The 10,000-nt window shown below is 42.6% G+C and overlaps 1 protein-coding gene across 11 annotated transcripts in view; it reads right to left on the reverse strand.

The window, feature by feature from the left end:
* The window catches only part of LOC143038370 (uncharacterized), a 163,199-nt gene extending 154,216 nt beyond the window's left edge, over positions 1-8,983 (reverse strand). For 6 of the 11 annotated variants that reach the window (XM_076207425.1, XM_076207422.1, XM_076207423.1 and 3 more), the window contains exon 1: positions 8,715-8,982. The gene's annotated coding sequence lies outside the window, so the exon portion shown is untranslated. Of the gene's footprint in view, positions 1-8,714 lie in introns of all 11 variants that reach the window. The other 5 variants (XM_076207426.1, XM_076207415.1, XM_076207416.1 and 2 more) reach the window with 2 other exon arrangements.
* Between the last annotated feature and the right edge of the window lie 1,017 nt (positions 8,984-10,000).

Genomic DNA, 10,000 nt, shown 5'->3' on the forward strand with positions numbered 1-10,000 from the left:
GAGGAGAGAGAGAGGAGAGAGAGAGGAGAGAGTGAAAGAGTGAAAGTGAGAAAGAGCGAGAGTGAAAGAGGGCGAGAGAGTGCAAAAGAGAGCGAGAGGTAGTGAAAGTAGGAAAGAGAGGGAGAGGGAGAAAGGGTGAAAGTGAGAAAGAGTCAGAGTGAAAGAGAGCGAGTGAAGGTGGGCGAGAGAGTGCAAAAGAGAGCTAGAGGGTGAGAAACAGCGAGAATGAGTGATAAAGAGAGTGAGAGAAAGCTAAAAGGATCAAGAACGAGAGTGGGTGTGCAAGAGCAGACGAGAGCATCCATGAATACGAATGTAAAGAGGAGAGGAGAGGAGAGAGAGAGGAGAGAGGAGAGAGAGAGAAAACAGAGAGAAAGAGAGAAGACAGAGAGAGAGAGAGAGAAGACAGAGAGAGAGAGAGAAGACAGAGAGAGAGAGAGAGAAGACAGAGACAGAGAGAGAGAGAGAGAGAAGACAGACAGCGAGAGAGAGAAGACAGAGAGAGAAGACAGAGAGAGAAAGACAGAGAGAGAGAGAATGAGAAAGAGAGAGAGAGAGAGAGAGAGAGAGAGAGAGAGAGAGAGAATGAGAAAAAGAGACAGAGAGAAGAAAAAAAGAGAGAGAGAGAATGAGAAAAAGAGAGAGAGAGAGAGAGAGAGAGGAGACAGGGAGGGAGAGAGAGAGAGAGAGGAGACAGGGAGGGAGGGAGGGATGGAGAGAGAGAGACAGAGAGAGAGCAAGATGACTCTATAGCCCTCTATCCATCAACTGCACGAGCGACCCCTATCCAACAACTCCACAACTGGGCCGCCAGACATTGTGAAAACAACCATTAAAAATTCATTCAATGTTTACTGTATCAACACAATGGTCGGCCACAGCCTTTGCTTACACAAATCCTGCTGTGTGTGTAAAAAGCAGCACGCCCTCCACTTTCACAACAATCGTGGAAATGAAGATCTCGCACAATGATTAACTAAATTTATATAACCTCGTCCAACATCTGAATCAACTCCATTCTAGACGTCTCTAAACACGTCTAGGTTAACTTGGAATCTTTGGGGAAGTTTTGGACCTTTGCCAGCTCATCTAAGGTACTACAACAACAAACAACAACAAAACAAAAACAACAAAAACACGACTATCTACATCCCCCATCTTAACACATGTAGGTTGATTAACACCCCCTATAACATAAGAATGAAGGAGAGTGCAAAAGACCCTAAGGCCTACACTAGGTAGTTCCATGTCCATGACCACCTGTCATCCCCATCCATAAAGTTGTCTAACCGTTTCTTAAAACAACTGATAGTTTTAGCGCTCACTACATGGTTACTAAGTCTATTCCATTCATTGACCACCCTATTAGTAAACCAATTCTTGCCTATTTCCTTCTTAAATCTAAATTTGTCCAATTTAAATCCATTACTACGCGTCCTGCCCCTGTTGTCTTAATATGATGACCTTGTTTGCATCACCCTTGTTAAAACCCTTGATCCACTACACACTTCCACACTTTTTACAATTATCTTACACACGGCTTACGTGCTTACAATTTCCCTAAAATAAAGGGTAAAGAAATTCCCTAAAATAAATCAAAGGCTAAAGAATTTCCCTAAACACCTTTCCATCGTTTAAACTCCCCTAAAACACCTTAACAACTCTCTCAAAAGTTCGTAATCTCAATTAATTCCATGTTTGCAATTATGTTAAGGCTTCTGTTTGTTAATATTGCCTCCCCCAACCATCCCCAGATTATTAACACAATGTAAATACACATACATATATACATACACACACAATGTAAATACACATACATACATACATACACACACAATGTAAATACACATATATACATACACACACAATGTAAATACATATAAACATATGCACACACATACATACATACACATATATACATACACAATGTAAATACACATACATATATACACACACAATGCAAATACATATACATATGCACACAAATACATACATACACACACATATATACATACATACACATATATAAATACATACAGACACACAGGCCTAAGTTGACCTACTTCTAGCAACTTCCCTGAAGACTCCCAACCTGTTTACAATCGTCACAAAGGTTTGCAAATCTCTCATTTGCCTACCTTGACACCCATGCAACACCCATGTTGGCGTAGATTAAAAATTCGCGCCCCCCCAAAAAACGCGAAAATTGGGTCCTTCTCCCTCCCCTCCACCCCCAGGCTGTACACCCACAATACGGACGAGTTGGCTTTCTCGTTCAGTATTTGCCGGAGGGTCATCCCCGGGAGAGAGGGGGAGAGGTAGGGGAGAATGGGGAGAAATGGGGAGGTAGGAGAGAATGGGGAGGGAGAGAAGGGGGGAGGGAGAGAAGGGGGGAGGGAGAGAAGGGGGGAGGGAGAGAAGGGGGGAGGGAGAGAAGGGGGAGGGAGAGAAGGGGGAGGGAGAGAAGGGGGAGGGAGAGAAGGGGGAGGGAGAGAAGGGGGAGGGAGAGAAGGGGGGAGGGAGAGAAGGGGGAGGGAGAGAAGGGGGGAGGGAGAGAAGGGGAGAGGGAGAGAAGGGAGAGGGAGAGAAAGGAGAGAAGGGGAGAGAAAGGAGAGAAGGGGAGAGGGAGAGAAGGGGGGAGGGAGAGGGAGAGAAGGGGGGAGGGAGAGAAGGGGGGAGGGAGAGAAGGGGGAGGGAGAGAAGGGGGAGGGAGAGAGAAGGGGGGAGGAAGAGAAGGGGGGAGGAAGGGAAGGGGGGGAGGAAGAGAAGGGGGGAGGAAGAGAAGGGGGGGGGGAGGAAGAGAAGGGGGGAGGAAGAGAAGGGGAGGGGGAGGGAGAGAAGGGGGAGGGAGAGAAGGGGGAGGGAGAGGGAGAGAAGGGGGAGGGAGAGAAGGGGGAGGGAGAGAAGGGGGAGGGAGAGAAGGGGGAGGGAGAGAAGGGGAAGGGGGAGAAGGGGTAGGGAGAGAAGGGGGAGGGAGAGAAGGGGGAGGGAGAGAAGGGGGAGGGAGAGAAGGGGGAGGGAGAGAAGGGGGAGGGAGAGAAGGGGAGGGAGAGAAGGGGAGGGAGAGAAGGGGAGGGAGAGAAGGGGAGGGGGAGAAGGGGAGGGGGAGAGAATGGGGAGGGGGAGAAGGGGGGAGGGGAGAAGGGGGAATGGGGGAGAGGTAGGGGAAGAATGGGGAGGGAGAGAGGTAGGGGGAGAATGGGAGAGGTAGGGGGAGAAGGGGGAGGTAGAATAGGGGGAATGGGGGAGAAGTAGGGGGAATGGGGGAGAAGTAGGGGGAATGGGGGAGAAGTAGGGGGAATGGGGGAGAAGTAGGGGGAATGGGGGAGAGGTAGGGGGAATTGGGGAGAGGTAGGGGGTGAATGGGGAGTAGGGGGAACAGAAAAGAGGTGGAGTGAGGGGGGAGAGGAGGAGAGGACGAATTTGTGATGACATCCATCCACTCACTCCTGACACGGACTACCAACCAACCCGAACAGTTTCCGTCATCTGTCAGTTGATGACGAATTGATGACGTGTCTATGACGTCATTTTTTTTTTTTTTTTTTTTTTTTTTTTTTTTTATCACTGGGCAGCGTGTTTACTATGCACCACTTCCTCTCCGGCAGCTACGTCATTAAAAAAATCACGATCGTGATGATGATGATGATGATTGTGGTGATGGTGATGATGATGATGATTGTGGTGATGGTGATGATGATGATTGTGGTGATGATGATGATGATGATGATGATGTCGATGGTAATGATTGTGGTGATAGTGATGGTAATGATGACGATAATGCTGATGATGTTAATGATGATGAAGTTGATGGTGATGGTGATGATGACGATGATGATCCTGACGATGCTGATGATTACGATGATGATGGTGATGATGCTGACGATGATGCTGACGATGTTGATAATGATGATGACGATGATGATGCTGACGATGATAATCCTGATGATGATGACGATGATGATGACCCACAAAAATAAACAAACGAACAAATTCATTAAATAAAAAATAATAACAACAACACATTTGTTCCGGGTCTATTTCGCGATGGCACGACGCCAAATTTAATTCCCGCGAATTGGCAACACACAAACGAAGATCTTCCCTCTATTCTTAGAAGCTAAAAATAAACGCCCCCGACAATCAATAACAAATGTGCATCGCTCTTTCGTCTGACATAGCGTACCTTTGTGTCATCACTGTTATTGAACAAATAACAAAAATATTACGTGGATGACAGATTATAAAAAACATGGAACTGCCTAGTCTAGGCCTCATGGTCTCTCGCAGCCTCCTTCGTTCTTACGTCCTTATCAACGTCACATTCAAACACAAAACCCATCAAAGCGATATTCAATTGTTTTGTCACCTTTAAAAGTACACACTTGCAGCTTATGGCAGGAAATCAATGACAGGCTTTACCACACACACACACACGAAAAAATAAACAAATAATTAAAAAAAAAAAATCACAAATTAACATTCAGGGCAGTGTCGCCATTTTCCCCCTCTTGTATCGGGCGACTTCATAAATTTCATAAACTTGGTGATGAATTACCGCCGCTTGAATAATTAATAAACAAACACTTGAGTTCATAATGGAAGAGCTAATATTTCACTAAGATTCGAGTAATTCTACATTAATGGAACAAACACGGAGTGAAAATATAAACAAAAAATGTCAGCCTAGTTCAGTATAAACAAACGACAGACGACATGATACAAAACAAAATCGCCTACACAACAATGGATCGGAAAACTGGCGAATAACAAAACTGTTAATATCATAGGCCTACTTAATTTAAGCACAGACACACACGAACATAATCAGACAGACACAGACATATACAGACACACAGATACAGATATAGATACACACACACACACACACACACATAGATCAGTCATATATGACCTCTGCGCTCTCTTCCGGAAGGGAAATAGTTGTCGTTCACGAGTTCAACACGTGATCCAAGACCATGGTAAATCACACACCCATAGATCGGTCATATATGAGCTCTGAGCTCTCTCCCGGAAGGGAAATAGTTGTCATTCACGAGTCCAACACGTGATCCAAGACCATGGTAAATCACACACACCCATAGATCGGTCATATATGAGCTCTGAGCTCTCTTCCAGAAGGGAAATAGCTGTCGATCACGAGTCCAACACGTGACCCAAGACTATGGTTAATCACACACTTCCAATTTATAGTTTCGGAAAAAAAATTATTATATATATATATATATATATATATATATATATATATATATATATATATATATATATCATTCCTTTACAAGAACTAAGTTCCCAGCGGTCAATAGTTAACACAATTGCATGAAAAAATGTTTGTTATTACCAATAAGTACCAGTTTTGTTGCGACAACTAACTATTAATAAATAATAATAACAATATTGGGAACGCGCGATTGCCAAGTGGATACAATGTCGAATTCATGAGTGTGCGGTCGCGAGTTCGATCCCCGGGGCCTGCTTGCGTGCTTGTTGCGTTGGTTCTCGACAGCCCTGGGCAAACGGGGAGGCGACCCAAACCTGGTCCTAAAAAAAAAAAAAAAAAAAAAAAAGGGGGTTTCTCCCTTCCCCCCCTCAACGTGGAGTTCGTGGGAGGGTGAGTGTTGGACGATTGCACAACGACCACAACTAATGTTGCACATACGGCCTTTGCAACATTGGTTAGGCATTACCGAGTTTCAAGTCTTGAATACTTCAGTGGTTAAGGCATGTCGACCAAAGAGATCTAACGGTCCATAACAAGGTTACATGAAGAGTACATAATAACAATAACAATAATAATTGATAACGATAATCATGGTAATAAACACAACATAATAAATGATTATTATTATTAATAATAATAATAATAATAACAACAACATTTACAACTTCATTTACTTCCTATGTCAGCTTTCATAACGTCCATCGTCGCGAACATGTTTCCAAATAGAAGAGGACTAAAGGTGTGTGTGTGTGTGTGTGTGTGTGTGTGTGTGTGTGTGTGTGTGTGTGTGTGTGTGTGTGTGTGTGTGTGTGTGTGTGTGTGTGTGAGAGAGAGAGAGAGAGAGGGAGAGAGAGAGAGAGAGAGAGAGAGAGAGAGAGAGAGAGAGAGAGAGAGAGAGAGGGGGAGTGTCTTTTGCTAATGAAGAAAAATGTTATTTATCGGCATTTGCAATCATGAGTCACTTGTTTGTGTTCTACCAGAAATCGATAATACAGTAGCAACGTCAAATACAAACATACACACACAGTTTTGCATTAACATTACAATACACACACACACACACTTGTCACTTCGAACATAGCTCCCTTCCTGTATAATACAACTAGGTAAATACACACACACACACACACACACACACACACACACACACACACACAGTTTTGCATGAACATTACAATATTGCGAAAGAAAATCTGTAAATACCGATTTCCATTTACCACTCTCGTAATTTCTCTATATTAACAAATATATACATCTATATATATTTTATAGAAAATAATTTTCACCAACATATCGTAGGAGCCAGGTGATAATAACGCTATTTATTCTTTTAATTAATTGAATTGACACGACCGAAAACGTGACTCCAGTTTCGTCCTTTGTGAGGTCAAGGAGATGATTAACCTAATTTAGGTTTAAATTGAGTGACCTAACATAACTCAGAATGTCATTTGTGAGGCTTGAACTTCGCTCTCAGTTGAGGATCGGAGGAGGTGGTTGGGTGGGTGGTGCAACAACAATAAAACCGTTACGTTCGTTATGGAATTTGAATTTCAAAAATTCGAAAAAGAAAAACAAACAGAAGCAAAAATAAAAGAATAAATAAATAAAGGACACTATCAACAGATTTCTCTTCCTGACAATTTATTTAAAAAAAATAACAAATCACAAATAAAAATATTCAAAAATAAATTATCACTGGTATAATTTTTATTCATTTTGAAATTAAATAACGCCAATGTTATTAGTTTCCGACGACTTGTTATTGAGATTATTTTTAATTGAAAATATATTGATTTAAAAAAAATATATTTACAATATTCTCTATGAATGCAGAACGCGTGCAATGAAAGCACCTGGCGGAACCCTACGATCATAACTCGTAATCTGTATGTTACAATTTGGCAAATGTTCAGGTAAACGCGCGCGCGCACACACACACGCACGCACGAGTCCAACACGTGATCCATGACCATGGTGAATCACACATGGATACAAAGACGGGTCTCCACGAGCATAGCTCCCTTCCCGTATAATACAACTAGGTAAATACATAAAGACACGCAAACACAAATGGGCCCAGAGCCAAACACAGCAAACATTTCTCGCAAACTGTGACAAAAATCACTGCCAGCCTTCTGACTGGCCCGAAATACGACAATGATGTATATATAAACACTACCCAGCACTGCCCTGGACTCTAAAGACAAAAAATATACGAGCATGGGGAGGCGACCTGTGTTGTGCCCACCCATTCACCGCCAGGTGATTTTATTCAAACTAAATAATGTAGGCCGACGTGGCTATATTGCAAATAAACTAAATTCTATATTCTATAGCGTGTTATATAGCCCTGATGGTATTATACATAGCCCCCACTCTACCCTCACCCACTCCCTCCTTTACTTTATTATTATTACTACTATTATTCAATTATTTGATTTTTTCCATAAGAATGTGAAGTATTTTGATATGGAAGGTTTTTGTATGTGTATATATATATATATATATACATATATATATATATATATATATATATATATACTTATTTTAATATTTTGATTGCAATTTCTATGTATTTTTTACAAACTTCAAACAAGCTGTTGATATTCAATTCTAAGTAATGCTTTTAGTAATATTATATTTTTAATTCTAATAAAATTATACAATTCCATTATGTTCCTATCTTAATACATTGGACACTATATACTATTTATTAAACATCATTTACACAATTCTTCATTTGTACATTTTGTACACGTCTTCATTCGTTGTTCATAAAAAATCTCCGGAGATTGTGTGTACAATTTTGTACAACTTCATGTTTATTTGTACAATCTATTTTTAGCAGTGACCACAAAGTTCGCACAATGTACATGTACACCAGGTATCGGCTACGTCCATTGGGCTTGTAATGTGTACATGCACACTGGACGACTTAGAAGATCCCATATGGATAGAAACGCTGGTTAAATCAGTATAAAACGTACATTGGGTGTGTTTATTTATATATATATATATATATATATATATATATATATATATATATATATATATATATATATATATACGCGCATACACACACATATATATCCATTCTGATAGCCTTGGATTTGGAAGGCTAGACAGTGACTGCGTAGCCCAAGTTCATAAGCCTAACGGTTTCAGACTGTGACGGAATCGTTTCACGTTTGGAAACCAAAATCTTAGTCAAAGCCTGTGGGTGCCAGGGAGTCCTGTGCCCAACACTCCGCAGAGTACTCCATCCTACACAACCGTCTCTTACGTAATGGTCGGCCGGGAGTGATCCTTTAACGAAAAGAATGGTCATTCTACTCCACACAGACTCCCCCAAGTTGACAAACTTCGATTCCAAACGCTCTAGCCCAACCGTTCAACCGACATTTCCAAAGAACCGTTTTAAATACAATTTTGCTTTGTGTTATCATACAGGAAGATATCAGATACTCACCTCTTCTTTTTATTGTGTTCCTTTTCCTCTTTCTCTTTGCAAGAGCAACGGAATCCAACAAAGCTATGCTCTCACTTACAACCATTCAATTACACCGGTATCCACTACACACTAAAGCACCGTACGTGGTTTTCCGTCACACTAAACCCCGAATATACCTCACGGAATTCCTCACTCCCTTCCCTAGTGGTACTTGATCACAATTAGGTACAAGCGAGGGATTACAACGCACCTCCTTCGCCCTCGGTGGTTAAGCAGTCACTGACTGAACTAGTCGAGACCTCTCGGTGTTGGTAGAGGCGACGAGTTGCCAGATACCGCCACAATGAATGACATCATTTCCTCACCAAATTCGCCTCTGGAAACCGACTACCTCACAAATTTAACCCTCTTACTAACCATGTTTAACCACGGATAGCATACAAGAATTCGGATAATCCCCAAAAAGACCGGGGAAAGGGGAAATAAAATGGAGAAAAACTTGTGAGAGTGGCAACGTCTAATTTCCATGCGATATCTACTCACTCCCACCCTCTCCCTCTCGCCTCAGATCCAAGCATGGGAAGTAATGAGAAGCTCCCCATTGCAAAGTGAATTTGTGGATCAAACGAGGACAAAACAAAACCAAAACTACTCCTACATCGACACATTAAAAACAAAAAAGAAAAATACTCTAAAACCCGCTGAACAACGGAAAACAAATCCCCGTGTAACAGAAGCGTGTAGCTAAACGAAGTGGACGAAGAAAATGGGATGGGGGTTTGGTCCAGGGGGCGGGGGGAGGGGGGGGGCGGGGGCTGCGCTCGGGGGAAGGGGGGGGAGAGAGGGGGGCTAAGTCTGCGTGGGCTGTGAAGGGGGGGGGGGGGCTGGACGCTGTTGGCTCTTACGAGCGAGTCCTAGTTGGATGTGTATAGTGTTAGGTATGAATGACCCTCATGTCCTCTGGATTCCGTAAGGGGGGGCTCCCTCGTTCCCGCCACACGGTTCGCGTGATCTCCACCAAATCTGATCCATTTATTGGTTTAATCCTTCTTGACGCCTGGCGGCTCTATTCAGCTCAAACAAACCCTTCCACGAGAGGCACACAGCTCCCTGTGTCCCGTACAAGGTACCCACTGCCAGTAATGCACTCAGTGACACCCCTACGGATCACGGTCACGTACCATTTTGTGACCAAGAGTTTAACCTCCTCTCTGTTACTCTTGATCCTCTCCTTAACCACCTCAACGTTACATTTGACAAAAGTAATTTCGATTTAATTGTTCTAATCAAGATAAGCACAAACG

Source organism: Oratosquilla oratoria, chromosome 24, assembly GCF_046742065.1.
Source record: "Oratosquilla oratoria isolate Oo_2021 chromosome 24, ASM4674206v1, whole genome shotgun sequence".
Lineage (NCBI taxonomy): Eukaryota > Metazoa > Arthropoda > Malacostraca > Stomatopoda > Squillidae > Oratosquilla > Oratosquilla oratoria.